This window comes from Varanus komodoensis, unplaced genomic scaffold, assembly GCF_004798865.1.
Source record: "Varanus komodoensis strain SLA01 unplaced genomic scaffold, ASM479886v1 scaffold5, whole genome shotgun sequence".
Taxonomy (NCBI): domain Eukaryota; kingdom Metazoa; phylum Chordata; class Lepidosauria; order Squamata; family Varanidae; genus Varanus; species Varanus komodoensis.
Window position 1 is genome coordinate 5,814,475 of NW_025336087.1, and position 17,301 is coordinate 5,831,775.

General features: G+C 44.3%; 1 protein-coding gene across 1 annotated transcript in view; it reads left to right on the forward strand.

Moving 5' to 3' along the window:
• RAB3C (RAB3C, member RAS oncogene family) overlaps positions 1-17,301 on the forward strand; it is a 101,512-nt gene that overhangs the window by 76,622 nt on the left and 7,589 nt on the right. The window lies entirely within an intron of this gene.

A 17,301-nucleotide genomic window follows, 5' to 3' on the forward strand; every position in this document is an offset into this window, starting at 1 on the left:
GGAAAACGCTCCATGTATTTGCAGGGTATATTTGGTATGTAAGGCCTGATGTTCACGTCTTGGTCATCCCAACACAGACGCTGGGTTCATATGACATGGTGGAAATGTTTGCCCAAAGTTACTGTCAGATGATCACATGGTTCAGAGCACAGTGTGGCTTCTATACTATGCCCCCCATTCAGTCCTCCCAGCAGCCCCCACAGGCAAAATGCCCATCCTTTCCCTATTCTTATCTGTGGGCTTCAGTAGCCTCCTTCCCATTGGACTGCTGTGGACCTGAGCTGGGTTTCCCCACCCCTGAGTGGACCTGCACATCTATGACACCTTCCAGCCACTCAAGCCCCCACTGAGATTTTTATTAAATGAAAATAAACGGTTCAGCTGGGATTCACCTTTCTTCCTTTGTGGATTTTCCTGTTTTCCCTAGTTCTAAAAGTAAACAGGGAAATGGACACATCACTTGGTCGATGGTAATAAAGTAAGCAATGATGCTCAAATAGGTAGGATGCTGAGGGCAGTAGAGACTGAAGGCTAAAAGCAGCCACTTCTATAGCCCATCTTTCCAGGGGACTCTTAGGGTATTTCCAACAATGGTAAAATGGTGGTCCTGAGCCCAAATGACCCAAGAAGCTGTGGTGAAGCATGGAAACCTTGGAACCAGCTGTTGATTCTCTCCATGGTTTCCTACCATACAGGAACTCTAGACCTGGGTCTGGACAACATGAGAGACCCACAATGGTAAGATTTCACCATATCTTCTCATGTCATGCAAACCCTCCAAAAGAGAGAGAGAAAGACAGAGAGTGAGAGAGGAGGAGGAGATGATGATTAAAAAGAGATGGAGGATGAACTGCAGGGTGAGGAAGCACCAGTCCTTTGCTTTCGTGATTCCCCATGCTGAGATTTAATTCATTTTTAAAGAGGTGCTTAGAAGGTGCTAAACTCTTGAAAACCCAGGTCTTGTGGATTGCCAGTCTACCTGTAATAGACAGTTGCATGATGGTAAGAAAAGCTCTACTTTCTGTAATGGCAATTGGAAAAGGCAGTGCAAGCATCCATCCAATGCTACTCTCACATTCTGCTCCATTCCTCCTTTTAACTCTTCCTCCCAAGGCCTACTGTAGGAAAAGCCGGGGCCATATTGACCCCATGAGAAATGGAACATGGTTTGTCAGCAGCCATGCAGTGTTTTTCAAGGTTGGTAGAGTGCTACAAACAGAATCAACAAACTCCTAAGTTTTCTTTAAACACATTTTTTACAGAGCTCTCCCAGCCTGTGGCCTCTCTCCATCTCTATAGGCAGAAGCAGTGGGCATTGCTCTTAACTAGTTTTTGGTTTCGCCTAGAAAGCACAGCCCTTTCATGCTGGATCTGGTGGATTTTTTCTATGTTACAGATGTAAATAGCTGCCTTGTTATTTATTTTAGTTGTGATTACACTTCTCCCCTCCAAAAAGCAGTCTGTTTTTGTTGTTGTTATGTACCATTGTCATCTCCAGCTTATGGCCACACCAGGATTGAAAGCCCTCCAAAATGTCCTGTCCATGACAGCCCCACTCAGTATTTCCAAGTTCAAGGAGAAAAAGCAAAATGAAGAATAAAAGTTAACAAAGTGTAAAAATGGGCTAAAACAGGATTACTGAATTGGAGGCAGTATCAAGAGCAAAAGGCACAAAGAGCCCAAACAAATACAAAAGGTAGATTAAGCAGCTGTAACATCAGATTGCTGCAGTCCCTGATGGAGTTTTTGGGAATGTTTTCAGTCACTGGTGAAGAGGGAGTCAGCCTAACCCCTTGGGTCTGAGGAATTCCACTTGGTGGTTCCCTGCTACAAAGAAAGCCTTCTCGTACTTCACCACCAGCCACGTCTCAGGAGGCGATGGCACATGCCAGAGGGCTGCCGCTGCTGAACCAAACTTGGAATAAACTTCAGAGAATCTGAGCAACCTCAAGCAGCCCTGTTTTTCCCATCCCTTGATTGGTATGGGCAGAGAAGAGGAATTGGCCTACCATTTCCTTTGCCCTCAGGCAAGGTGGCATCATTTTCCTAGTGCTTTCTTCCATTGGAAGAGTCCTTGCACTAAGGGAAAACCTGGATCAGTGTCCAAAAATAAAATAACAGTAGGGAATCTCCTGGAAAATCCCTGCTGTTATGTCTGATCAGCGATCAGAGGTGAGATAGGAACTCTGCAGGCTGGAGACGCCGCCGCCACCACCTCCACTTTACAAGCACCAAAACTCCCCAAAACTCCGCATCATGGTTGTGCTCGGGGGAGTGGGGAGATGGCCGCGATCTTTGTTGTTCTTTGTTACTTTGTTGTTCTTAGTCACTTTGTTTCAAATTTTTGTGATTAAAAAATGGTTACAGAACGGATTAACCGTATTTACATTGAACCTTATGGGGAAATTTGACTTGGCTCATGACCAATTTTGGTCGCGACTGCAGTCCTGGAATAGATTAAGTTTTAAAAGTAATTTAAAAGTAATACGTTTTCATTGTTCATTGCAAAATGACCCCCAGGAAAGTGAAAAAACTGTGAATATCTCTACCCCCCCCCCCCCGCACAGACACACACAAACCTTAACTCTTAATGTTGACCATACGTGTGCTGGATTTCTTCTTCCTCTCCCTCCCAGACTTTGGTGTGATCCAACAGGACTCACCTTCTTCATTTATTACATTCTTATGTTCTTACTTCCAGAGATTTCTATCTCTGGATGGGCAGGGCAAGAAGGCATTCCTTGGAGGCCTCCATCTCTCCCTTTCTGCTACTTCTCTCTCTGTGGAGATGGTGCATTTTCACAGTAAACCACAGGAATTAGTTTGTGTTTATTATTACACACCATCTGTCTTTAACTTGAATTTTTAATTTGATCAGCTTTATGGCAGTTCATTGTGAAGTATGGAGGTTCATAACTCGGACACTCATAACCCAGAGACACTGGAATGCCAAGTAACTGCCCACCTATTTGCATGCAATGTACCATTGTCCCTTTACAGGCTGTATCCTGAGCTGTGTGGTAGCAGAAGGTATAAGATGTGGGCAGGCAAGGGTGGAAGGGCCTCTGTGGATGGACTTTATTTTTATTGATTCCATTTTATTATTATATACTGTTGTGTTTATTTGCTGCATAACTGTATGTATTTTAATTTGTTATACTGTTACATTATTTGTTTTGTAGCAAACCGTTTGGAGAGCTTCGATAGCTGTGAACAGTATACAAAAGCAGTAAATACATAAATAAACAAGGGAGTTATGTGTACACAAACAGCAAAAACCCAAACTGAAATCTTAAGAAATAAGTTGGCAAACTACCCGGCTCATGGTGGTTTAGTTGCAGGCAGTCTTTCATGAGCATCACTCTCTCCCAAACAGTTTTTTCTCCCTCCTTTTAAGCTCCTGTCTTTGATGTCAGGGCATGTTGCGTGTTTGTAGTAAAAGACTCGAAGTCTCCTAATTTAATAAGGGGCAAGGTGTCCCAAGAGGGAAAAGATGAAAATGGGCAGACCTCGTCTTTTCATGAGCCGCAAAATCGCTTCTCACAGCTGGGCACAGTGACCAGCATTGTGCATGACATGCAACCGCTCCATTAACATGCGTTGTTGTCAGATCCCGCAGTGGCAAATGTGTTTAAATGAGTTAAGTTATTCATTTGCTGCCCTGTTTTGTTATCAGACAGCATAACCTAGAGGTGTAAACTTGCAATTAGTCACATACCGCCATGTCCTATTGACTTCAGTGAAACTAGGGTATGTGTGTGTTTGTGTCATGGCAAGAAAGTTGAAATATAAAGAAAAACTAAATTTTAAAAAAATCTGTGAAGTTGTTTCAGAGAGAGAAAAGGGGGAAACAAACAAACTCTTAAAAGAATCCTGGAACACCTTAGCAACACTGGTAAGAACGTAGGGCAGCCTAACAGAAAAAGTAAGTTCCATCAAGTTCAGCAAAAAAAATGTCCTGAGTCAGTGGGTTTAGGATTCCAGAAATAGTATGTTTTAATGGCAATTAATTATATTAAATACTTATCCTAATCCAAGCATCATAGGTCATGTGAACCACAGTTTAAAGGCCAACCTTTAAAACATGTTAAAGAATGCAGGTAGACAGTTTTATTGTGTTATTATTATTATATAATTATATAACCATTATCATCATAGCTATTATATCTGTGGAAAGCCTGTGGTATGCCAATGTCTGTTCTCATGGCATTTATTTTAACCGACTGCTCCTATTGGTCACACTGCTTGCCTTTACCACAGTAGCTCATGTGCCAATTTCCTTCTGATAACAGAGTGCAATTAACGCAGAGAAGTGCACATTTGTCACAAAGGCTCTTCCAAGTGCAAGATTTTACTTTGTCTCTTTAGTGCTTTGTGAAGAGCTAAATTAAAACCTCTGTGAAATGAGAGGGTAGCAGCGAGACTCTGGTAGTAATGCGCTGCTGAAAGCGAGAGATACGTGCTTAGCAAACTGCCACCAGCCATCTGATGGGGCACTTCATGCCTTTATTTAATTCTAGTTCTTCCAGGCTCAAAGGAGACATAGCTCACGATTGTTTGTATTCCCACCCTCCCCACCAAAGGTTATTCTTTGACCAAGATAATTTTGACCAAAACTTCAGCTCCCCAGATGTGCTAGGTGAAAGCTTCCAGCATCCCCAACACATTTAAAGTGCACCAGAGTGGGGAAGACTCCACTACACTGACTGGAGAAGCAGCATAGGAGGGTGCACACCCGTCTTCTGCAGGCAGGTGTATTGGACTTTAAGTCCCAGCACCCTCTGGCCAGCCGTGCTGGGAAACGACCAAAAGATCAGTGATCAGAGGAAAGCGGTGGGCCCAGGGAAGAGAATGGCCATCTGGCAAAACCTGGTGGGGTGGGCCAGCATTGCACCTGAGCTCTGAAGTTCATGCCTTTTAAAGAAAAGACTCTCCAGCCACTATCGGCATCATCTGGTTTCTTCTAGCCATTCTTCTTTTTCATTTCCATAGTAATCTGGCATAGGCACTGCAACTGCCACATGTGAATCTCCAGAAAGAGAGAGAGAGAGAGAGAGAGAGAGAGAGAGAGAGAGAGAGAGGAGAACAATTTGGATTGCATTATTATAATTAGCATAGAAATACACTGCATGTCACTCTCATGTAGAAGATTCCCTCTCAGGTGGCAACTAGGCGAAGGGTCTTTTCTGCTGCTGCTCCCCACCTCTGGAACTCCCTCCCTAGGGAAATTCGCCTGGCGCCATCTCTATTTTCCTTTCGGTGCAAGGCAAAGACATATCTTTTTAGGAAATTTTTTAATGTTTAACCTGTATGCTGTGGCCCTTTTTATTTGTTTTTCTAGATGTTTAATTCATTGTGTTTTAAGTGGTTTTTAATGTGTTTTTACTCAGTATGTTTTAGGCACTGTAAGCCACCTAGAAAGGCCTCGGCAATTAAAGGCAGCCTATAAATATATGTAAATAAATAAGACTGTGGCCAGGTGACCTGTGCTCCTTCCTGCTCAGCCTGCTGTCCAGGTGCAACCCCTTAATGGAAAAGAGTTCTTAATTCCTCTTTAAACTAAAATTGGGCAGGTTAGCACTGGACCGTTCTCTGGCATCCCTTTCAGTATCAGACCGTCTTCCATAAAAGAGGATACCTGGGCACCCAACATGACCAGAAGGAAGTCATAAGTCTGAGGGAAGACAGCTTTTTAAAAAAGAAAAGAAAAAGCCTACCTTAACCACGGTTTGGAAAATATCTTAGCAATTCTACCACACACCTTGAAAAGGACAAAAATTCTCTCCCCTTCTTCAGAGGAGTGGAATGAAGAAAGAGCTTCAGCCAAGCACTGGTGGTGGTGTTACCAGCCAGTATTGCATAGCAGAGTTTTAATCTCCCGGCGGCTCTCTTTTGCAATGCTTACACGCGTGTGACTATGGAACAGGATGTAGATACAACTGTGCAAAGGGGGGAATATCCAACAGTGTTATTCCACATGTGGAATAACATTTGCACAGTTGTATCTACATCCTGTCCCATAGTTGCATCAGATGTTTCCATCCTGGTGGTGAAGTCTGACCACTGGAAGTCTCAATTTAAGAGCCTCACCTCCCGAAGTGTTACACTGATGAAGCATTGGACTTGGTGCACACACCTGCAAGCAGGGAATTATGTGAGCACTCCATGCTTCTACAGCCTGCTCATCTCCCTACAGGGACCACCCTCAGGTGTTAAGAGATGTATCGGAAATGAAGAGCACAAGCATCCTCACCGTTCCGCTTGTAACCCATCTCAAAGCATGTAAAGCAGGCACATGCAGTGACTAACGCTCTGTTCAAAGCAGTTAAAAATTAACATCAATATGCCTTTTTTAAAATTAAGAGTAGTTACTAGTAGCAAATGATCCTAGTTTACTTAAAGGGTTTTTTGGTTTTAGAACTCAAGAGTGTCTTTACACTCAAAAAATTTTTGAACCAGGCTAATAGATACCTTACAAAAACCTGCTTTGCTTGGGTTTTGCCATAGGAAAAAACAATTCTTAATGCTTTTCTTTCTAATGGCTTCTTCTGCTTTCTCATCCTGTTGTTTGATGCCTTCTGTGCAGTTCCTTCTTTGCCCAAAGACAGAAAAAGAGATGTTTTTTTCCCTGAAAAACAGTACTGGGCCCCATCCCAGTAAAAAGCTTCTTGATGATTGATGTGAGTTTATCTAAGGGAAGAGCAGTGAGAAGTCTCCGCCATTTATCGATTTGCAGCCCTTCTACTCTCTCCAATCCCACTCAGCAGGTTATCTGAAAAATAACTTGGCATCCTTTCCATGATTCATGCACTGAAGTAGTAGCCAGATGATCTACTAAAAGGTTGGCATTCTAAGGGCGGAACAGGTTGAATTATTGGGAGTTAGCAATGATGGCAGGAAACAGTATTCAAGTTAATTGCCTGCCCCTGCCTGAAACTAGCACGTCAGGAGTGCAGCTTGTTCCCAGAAATGCATGGAATAAAAGTGCGCATGAACACCAGAGGAGCACACAGCCTTCCTGGGCTAAGCCTAGAAAGGGCTGAGCTGCAAGGTGTTTCATCTCTTAAACTGCAAAACCAGATGCTGAATGCATCCTTTGGAGCATCTTTGGTCTAGATAAACACATACAGGCAGAGAATCTGTCTTCCATAAAATGTACTCTTCGATCTTGACAGATCGGTTCATAGGGATGTATCTTTATCTGGCTGGGGATGTGTATGTGACCCAGTGTAAACATGACTAATCTGAAACAGGAGCAGTCCTGATTTAATTTCCTTGGAACATCATGATGAAAATAAGCACAGCCAGGCAGAAATTAGCCATTTCTAAATGAAAAAGAAGCAGGGGAAGAAAAAGAGACAGCATCAAGGGGTGAAATTCTCTACAGCAGGAATAATTATTAATGTTGGTTTTAATGTTAGATGTTCCACAGCCAGGATGAGCATTCACATTAGAGAGTGAAAAGGAGGGTAGGGAGAAAGAAACAGTTCAGAGGATCTGAAAAGTTATTTTGGTAGAGAAATGCCTGGTAACATAAGGAGAAAATAAGGAGAACCAGGCTGACTCCGACCAAATGCCCATGTAGATGGCCATTCTGTACAAGCGATGGCCAGCCAGCTACCTGTGAGACCCCCATGGGATGGAAATGAGCACAGTAGCATCCTCGGCAGTCATACTGGTCAATAACTAATATACTGAGGCACACTGTCTTGGAGAGAGTCTTGTCCATAATCCGCCTGGCCAGTGACTGAGGTCACCCAGTGATGACCTCTCCTGGCAGTTCTGCATGGACCTACAGCACGTTTGGGGTCCATGCAGAGCCTTTAGTGCACTGGCTCCCTTTCTGTGGAACTCTCTGCCTCTTGATGTCAAGCAGGCACCATTGTTGTTTTGCTTGGAGTGCCTATTTGTATTTACAAGACTTCCATGATAGAGAAACCACCATTTTACTGATATTATTGGATTTAAAATACTATAGTTCTATATGTTGATTCTTTTTTCTTTCCTTTGCTGTTTACTGTTTGAGAATCTTGTTAGATCCAAAGCAATATATAAATCTTTTAAGGAAGGAATATATTGGAGGTAATCTTGGAGCACTTGCAACATGGATCTTAGCAAAATGTTGTTTGTGAAGATTCTAGACCTTATGGCAGCCAAGAGAAGCCTGAGAGCATGGCAGTCATGTGTGCTGTGGACTCGGAAGCTTGAACCCAATTTCCAGCAGTCAGAAAATGGTTCATTTGGAAATGATCTCATCTGATTAGGTTAATTCTTGTAATACAAAAAATAATAGCTATACAAGTAATTCAAGATAAAAGGCTGTATACACATTTACTTAGGAGTAGTCCCACTGAATTCAGTGGCACTTACTTCTGTATACAAGAAGCATACAAGATTGTACTATCAGAATGCAATAGAAGCAATGGGTTTTGATCCATCCCTGCCTCTGTGGGCCCTTGATTTATGCCTTCCGATTTTCCTGCTTCCATCATTGTAATGATGTCTTCAACTACCTTCTCCCTCCTACTTCAAGATACTGATCCTTTTGCTCAGCTTGGCTGCAGGCCATATCTTCCTTGCTCACCATTTTGATAAGCATTCTCCTTTCTGCTGCTCTGTTCACTGGCTTCCTCTTTCTCATATTTTAGTCAACATCTGCTAAATCGCTTCACGGTTTGGTCCCTCACTTATTCATTTCTACTTGTCGCTTTCTGCTCATGTCTTCATGTCTTCAGTCTGCTCTGTACGTGGAGCCATCCTTCCTCTCTGCCATCTCCTAGTCAGGGTAATTGGTTCCTCCAGTTCCCCTCCCCTTTGCTCTTCATTTTCCTTTTTAACATCTAGCTTCATGTTCCAAAAATGAATTGTTCAAATTTTGTTTTGTTCTTTTCCTTTTTGCTATCAAGACTTCACAAATTTCTGTTCTATCCAGTTTGTACACAGATCTTTCCTACTCAGTCTAAACCCTGCACAGGATCTACACTGGTCCCACTTTGGTTTGTGCCATGCATGCCATTGTGCTGGAATTGTTCCAAAATGCTTTTCCTTCTCTGGAGGCACACATGACTGCAAGGGTGTGGAACCTCGTGCCCGCAGGCCCAGTTCACCCAGTCTCATGTCCCAGTATAGCCCTCCAGGTTTTTACAAATGACCTCTCCTTACTTGTCCTCAGCTACTTGATGGATTCTGTGGGCTTGTGTGTGGTTTTTCCCCATTCTAAAAGCTGGAAATAATACTAGCCATCATCATCATCATCATCATCATCATCATCATCATCATCATCATCATCATCTCTGTACTACCCACAGCTGTGGAGGCTTAGTTGCTGGCACTAAGAACTTTGAGCAGAAAGATCCACATGCATGAATGATGCTAGATTATTTTTTTTCCATTTTGGCCCCACTCCTTTTGCCATTAGCTCCACCCACCACTAGAATGTGGTCTCTGACAGCATCTCCTAAATTTAATCATCCTTCCTGCTCAGCATCAGCATCCCTGCATTACTGAATACAGAACAGTATCCTCTGTGTTTATACTGCCAGCACCTGCCACAACCCATGGCATACCCCTGCAGTTCTGGAGGAATTGGGAGGCCATGCTGCTGTTTCTAGTGCTGGGGGTTCCCTGCCCCCAGTAAAAGCATGTGCAGCTTTGAATGTGTGAATGGATGTGGCTCTTTGTTTTCAGAAATTTTATTTTAAAAAATTATGTAAAGCTATGCAGCTGTGCAGGGAGTGTGCAGTGAAAATTAACTTTTAAAAAAATGTGGGAGTTTCCGCCCAAAAGCCCCTTCTAAATCCAAGTGAAGAAAGATGTGGGAGGGGGCCAGGGGAAGATGTGGATCCCACACTGTCCATTCAGGTTCTTTTTCCTGTGCTGATTCAAAGTTGCATAGTTCTGTAGATGCGCAGTGAAAAGGAACCTCAAAACACACGCAGGCTTCTTACCAGCAAGGCCAACCAAGATCCATGTGCAGAAGGAGCGAGGGAAGGGATATGGAGGGTGGTGGGGAGAGCAAGAAGCAGAGGTAGAAACGTTGCGTGTAGGATCCGCAGCTTGAAAACTCCCACTGGTAAGAGTGATAATGCCCTTAGGGAGGAAGGCAAACGAGTGGTCGCGCTCTCTTGTGCTCTGTACATGCGTGTCTGCAGACGAGTGGATGCACACGCAGGCAATGTTATTGGCAGGATTAATACCAACTGGAATGCAGGATGAAGGAACTGAACAGTTCTGTCACTATGGTTGCTGCAGAGTTGGAGCTGCACAGCCGTCCATCACGGCTGCCCTGCTGGAGAAGGTGAATGTGGCCTCCTGTGTCTGGGCTTCTGAACAATTTACGGGAATTGCCGAAGCGCTTCCATGACCTCACTAAGAACATCAGCTCTGCCTTTTCGTAGCTTCCCTTTTCTATGGCTGAAATTCCCTTGCCACTGAAAATAAATTGCTCTGTGTCTGGCCGAGGGGGAGAATGTGCTAATCAATATAGTAGGTAAAGTCCAGACTTGCACAAGCAGACTTCCCCATGCACTTCTCCCTCCTGCATGACTCCTTCTCAGCACCCAAATCTGTTTAGGGAGACTCCTCCGAAACTCTGGAGCAGATTTCCATGGGGATGCCCAGGAAAGTCCAGAGCAGGTGCCTCTCTTGCTGTGGAGCTGGCACAAGCTGTTGATGCAAGGCGTGTGTGCATGTTATGCTAATTTGCTAGCATGTTATGGCATGATTTTAAAATAATATCAGAAAAAACGTTTGTGTGGTAAGAAAAGATAAGAGGAGAATGGAGATAGAGGGGCGATGTGTTATCAGAAGGGTTATCTTGGAGAACACCCATTTTTACATACATACATACATTTATGAAATGAGATTATTATGGACTAGCTCAGCCTTAAAATGCTAAATTAGCCAGCACATAATTCCTGTCAAGTGAAGAAAATACTTTGGAATGTGTGTGTGTGTGGGGGGGGGGGGGGCGGGGGTGCCCAGCCATCCTAAATCCAAGGGGGAAGTCAGATCAAAGATTTCTGTTTAGGTTTCCAGAGTTCACTGTCTGTCTGTCTGTCTGTCTGTCTGTCTGTCTGTCTGTCTGTCTATCTATCTATCTATCTATAATTTTTATTTGTTTGCTGCTACACTAGTCCAGAATTCTATTAAGCGATACCTGAGCCATCAAAGGACACACGGGCAGTGCATATATTTTCACCCCAATTTCCATTTTGTTCTCAGTTTCTGCACAGCAATGACAGATCTTGCAACTTTGAATCTAATGCATTCCTTTAAGATAGACAGAAGATAGATTACTTTAATTAAATCGGCAGAGCCAGGCATGATTCAGTGAATTTCCTCCTGGGGAAAGTGCATGGGCATCATCTTAAGCACCGTGGAACTAGGGCCAGGTCACAGGAAGACAGCCAGCCTTGGCACAAGCTCTGCTGCTGCAGGGAGTGGAAGAGCACAGTGGCTGCCATGTTGCGCCCGCCGCGGCTGCGCCATGCCACGCCCCACTCTCCCACCTGCCACGTGCTGCCCCCTCTGCTGCATCGCGCCTCTTCCCTCCTTCCTGCATCGCACCACTTTCCTTTCCTGTGTCAAGCCACCATCCCCTTCCTTCCCACTGCCATGTTGTTTGCCACCCGCTTCCCTTTGCCATAAGCTGTCCACCTCTTCTTCGCATAGTTCCCCCTTCCCGCACCATCCCATCCTGCCCTGTATGCCTTGAGAGTGACTGGCAGCACTGCTTGGTGCCTCTGCTGGGGCAGGGATGGGAGGGGGAGCAGTGCAAGTCACCACTCCCCTCCCCCGTGCTGCCTGGGGCCGGAGCTTCACCCCCTTTGATGGGAGGGCCATACCTGCGAACGGTCAGAGGAAGTGCAAGGAGCACATGAAAACTCCAGCAGTACACAACGTCCTGGGGGAAGGATGCAGAATTCATGTTTCACCACATGTTCATTATGTCGGAAGACTTGTAATTATAAAAATATTAGTGGTTATGCATAATAAAACATTTTGGCACATCAGCTAAATAGCAGTGTAGGTTCTTAGCTGTGCAACAAGTTTATATTGTGAAGAAAAGGCTCATAATTATGGCATTACTGAATAACATGCTAGGGCAGGCACGCTTTGTGTTAAGTTTTAAGAAGGCAGTTCAGCTGCAGGAGCAAGCAGCAGAAGTGGGCATACCAACACTGCTCTGCCTACATGCTGCGTGAACCCCCTAAAGCCCGAGACAGATGGAGAAGGGGAAAGAGTGCCACTGCAGCACTATACAATCTCTCGCATCAGCCACTGTAGCCCAAATGGACACTGTGAGTAAAAGAAGCCTCCCGTTTGGCACACCTCTGGCACAAAGAGACAGGGAAGCGAGCCGCAGCACCATGCAGTGGAGCAAAGGATGAGCAGGGCCGGCTGCAGGTTCTGCCTTCCAGGGCCACCTCTCCCCTCTTAGGGATCTTCACGGGGATGGATGAATCAGTCTGTTTCTTATTCATGCCAGTTCTGCATGTATTCTGTCATAAATTTGTCCCTTCATCTTTGTATCAGTTTGTAGATTTCTTTCTTTAAACTGCATGAAAATGTACATTTATTTCCATACATGATTTCCCCTAACATGGGCATTTTCGGTCAATCCATTTTTATTATGACCCACCTGGACAGACTAGTGAAAAGAGGATAGATTATATGATGTTTCTGATCAGAATACAAATTACAGTACAAAAGAAAGCATGTCACAGTTTCAGGCACTGCAGCCTTACGAGGGCACAACTGAAATCAAAGGGTTTTTAAAAATCTGTCCTGGCGTGCTACCAAAGGCATCAAGAGTACAATCCTATGCATGTTTAGACAGAAAAAGTTCCACCTTTCTGGCAGGACCATGCTGGGAATGGTCAGCTTTTTTCTGACCATTTCTAAATGCTTATTGCATTCTTAACAGAAATCAACTAATTAAAGTACCATAATTGGGGCAACAAGTCCTATCGGGCGTATTTTGTCTTTCCCTGCCATTTCATTTTTGGGTTAATATTTTAAGCATTTGTTGCTGAGGCATAAGAAAGGATTCAAATCAAACATTAAGAGAGCAGTCCTGTAGACTCCAGACACAGTTTGAGTGCCTGGATACTTTGGATCTCCAGATCTAGGGCTGGAAATAGAATCCTGACCTTGGAGATGGGATCCACATTCCAATCCCCTTCCAACCCTCATTGCTGGTACCAAAAGGACCACAACAGCTGCTACTCTAAGTTCAGAAAATCAGCCTTGGACAGGGTGTAGACGAGGCAGTGCAGGGGAGGAAGGGGAGGAGACTGGAGTCTCCAGGAAATGAGGTATCCTGGTGATGCTCAAGTCCCTTTCTTCCTGCTGAAAATGACCATCTGGCTAAATTGCAGAGTGGCAGAAACAGGGAGGCAAAGATGCTTTTGTGCTCCTCCCATCCTGCACTGGATACCTGTAAGCTTTCACGTTTTAAAGCTTCCAAGCATTGAAGGTGCAAGCAATGGGACTGCACCCTAAATAAACTAATTTTATGTTGAATTGCATGGCACTTCTTCCTGGAATATGAGTCTGTTGACATCAAATAAACAAAGCGAGATATTGTGGAAGAAAAATGAGGGCATAACCAATATGTTAGTGCGCAAGTCCATTATCCTCCACCAGTTTCTAACCACATAACCATGTATCCTGCACAGTAAGGTAGCATAAGAAAAATGCCTGAACAATTTCCCCTGAAATAGTTTTCTTGTATACGACTTCCCCAAATAGACTTTTGGGTGCACATTACGAGCCAATAACTGCTTTTAAAAATTAAGAGAAATGTGCAGTGTGAAGGATAAGTACATTTTGCGTCATATTTTCATCTGGGAAGCATCCATTAGTCTGATCCATTTCAGCAAAATTCTCTCCCACCCAAGCCCCCTTGGGGCTCACCTGGTGGTCAACAATGAGCTACCTTTTAACACTTTCTGCAATGCCCTGGTGCAGCCCTCTCCAACTTGCTGCCCTCCAGATGTTTGGACTGCAATTCCCATCAGCCCTAGCCAGCATGGCCAGGAGTCAGAAAAACTGGAAACTGCAGTCTAAACCATCTCCGGGGCACCAGGTTAGGAAAGCTCAGAGAGATGCTGTTTCAGGTACTCCAAGGCATAGTGAGGAATTTAAAATGGCGGCTTGTTGCCCTCAGCTTTCTGCCCTGCTGCAGCTACCTGTGGATGCTGGATGTTGATACACTGGGCCTAGAGACTAGTTACACTCACACTGAGGCTATTGTATCTCTCAGGGCCTGTGAGCTGTTGCATTCAAATAGTGTTGAATTTGTGAAGAGCCCTCCACTCCAATCAGCAATTTAAGCAGTGTCTCCCACCAAATAGCATGGCTACTCTTCAATATAAAGACTGTCTAGATCTTCCTTGCACAAATAACAATGGAACAATGCATATAAACCAAATCATGACCACTGCTCATATACCCGCTCATATATATGGTCATCATCTCCAGTTATCTTCAGCCACTTGTATCCCTTACGGCAGCCTTCTATTACAGTGTGTTTAGTAGTTTGGGTCCTCTAATTGACTTTTCAGGAAATGCATGCATGAATAAAGAATTCAGAAATACAGAGGACCCCCTCTCTCTCCCTTCTCCCTCTCTCTCAATCAACTAATGCTGTATAAGAAGCAGAAGCAGGCAATGCCAGAAGCAGGGCAATCAGGCTTCATTCATCTTTGCTGGAGAGCAGAGAATGCTAGAGACAGACAATTACTTCCAAAGGAGTTGCACAGGATCTTTTGGCAGGTATTCTCGCCCATGGCATTTTCTTTTGTGCCACTTTCATTTTCTGGTCAAACAGGTTTTGCAAGTTTTTGAAGCACTAGAAAACTCTGCAAAGGCCTTTTGAATGAAGTTCGTAGGAAGACAGGGAGGGAGTGAACACTGTAAAGGTCAGCATGATGCAGCAGGGAATAAGCTTGGCTATGAACGTAGGAAGAGCCTTGCTGGACCAAGCCAAAGGCCTTTCCAGCCCAGCATCCTGTCTCCACAGTAGGCAGGCAGAGAGCCATAGAAAGCAACTGTGCAGTAGCACTAGGGCTAATGAGACCCAATCAGTCTTGGAGCTCATTGTGGGTGACCTTGGTTCCAGCCGCTCAGCCTAGCATATCTCACAATATTTCTGTGAGTATAAAACAGTAGCCCAATGGATTATTTATACCACCTTGTGTTCTTTCAACCTTATTCTTGAATATCAGAAAACTATCCTCTGCTGTCCAGAGCTCTGCTCACTCTCTCTGTGCACCCCCAACCTCTCTCCTTTTCCCTTCTCAGAAGATCAAGAGGAGAGACTTCTAACTACAATATTTTATTACATTAAAGCCAGGACTGGCTTTGTGATACAGAGGAAGTAAGATAAAGGTTGTTACCAAGAGACATCTATTGAGTTAATGAGCCCTCTGATTGTGGATTTAGTTCACCCCTGCCAGAAATTGATTCCACACAGAAATCCCCTCCTCCCTTCCCCACCAAATGGACTGGGCTCCACCCTCAGGAAGGCTCACACTGCTTGTGATCTAGACAGTGGGAACTCCAGACTTGTGTGAAATGGTTGTCAAACAAGTGGGCTGCTAAAGTCACGCGCTTCCCCTTCTGACTTTTCCTATTCTGCAGTGCCTCCTCCAAAACCAGAGGCAGTCTGCTTCTCACCAACCACTTGGCTTATCTCACAGCTCATTGGCCCTGGAGGTTCAAATATGTGCAATAGAATGCATGTTGATACCTTTGTTGGACCAAGCATATTTTGGAACCGGTGCTGGCTTCAGGTTTCTGAAGACCCTTGAGCAAGATAGCCTCTGTGGGTCCCACCCATCAGTGAGTCGGCCTTCTTACTGCCCTTGTCAGCAGCCATGGCTGCTCCTCTTTCTTCTTCTCATCGTTGCCGCCACTTGTGTGCATTTCAAGGAGAGAACCAGGGGCTGAGGCCGGGGACAGTGCCTGTTTTTCTTTCTCCGCACCACTGCTGTCTGGACCAGAGCAAGAGGCAGGTGAGCAAGCAGGCTGCAATGGTGAAGGGAAGGAGCAACTCCAAGGGGCTCTTTTCAGGGAGCCCCTGCTGGGATGAGGGCCTCAGCAAGTGCCGAAGCATATCTACTCTTGACATTGGCCCTGGCTGAAATACTGGCGAAAACCAATCATCCCTAAGTCCTTTCCATACATTAGTGCTGAAAGTACAGATTAGATCCACTCATACTGGCATTCGGAAAGGCTGAATTTTCTCAAGCATCAAAGGTCAAGTGGAAAGAAACAAGGAAAATGAAATTACATGTACCAGTATGAGTAACGCGTACCTTTGTGAATCCTATGTCAACAGTTGATTGAATTTATTATTATTATTCGATGTTATTCTTGCAGATAAGTGGATGAATATAGAGGGGGGAAACACATAATTTTGGTTTATAGTGTAAAACATCTTCCATTTGTTAACAAAACAGTTATACCAACAGTCCTTGACTTACAGCTGTTAAAAAAAAAACTTCTTGAGTCATTAATGGGCTGACACCATAAGAGGTCATACCATTTGTAAGGTTACCATGGCAACCAGTGTACCATCTGGAGGGGGGAGCCATTATTGTCCTCTGATTAATCAGAAATACCTAAAGAGCCCAGAAGGCTTTCCCCCTCCACCCCAAAAATCTACCAAAGCAGATTTATGGCCCCTATCATCAAAGCCCTGGGACACTGGAAAATAACGTATTTAATAGTAACAAAAGGCTTACTTCTGATCACTGGCTTTTCTTGGGCGTGTGATCATCTTTGAGGTGCCCTGCATGAAAAGGGGATTCAAAGCTTGCTGAATTTTTGTCTGTTTTCTTGTTGTTTTTAAGTTTTATGCCATCTAGTATCCTGTTTTACATGCAAATAGCAATACAAAACCAACAATACTACTACATGATACACTTTACTGTACAATACAAAGTGCTTTACCAGATTTTAAAAGCAGCCACTCAACCATAAACTGTACCATTTAAAAGAAAATATGAATGGTCAAATGTTAATAGGCTGGGAACAAGGAGACTTGCAGGCCAACACCATCTCCAGGGCACTAGGTGGGGAATTCTACTGTGCCATCGCCATGAAATGATTACCGATGGACTACAGGGTGTGAGCAGAATATTCCTCACCATATTGCTGCATTCCATGCCTTTTATTGATCCTCCAAGCAGACAGGAAAGCAGAAGCAGCATCAATTTGGAAATATTGAAGAGTACCCCCAGGAGAAATCCGACACTGTGCGTGTTCTATGCCACTTCTAAGTCCAGGAAC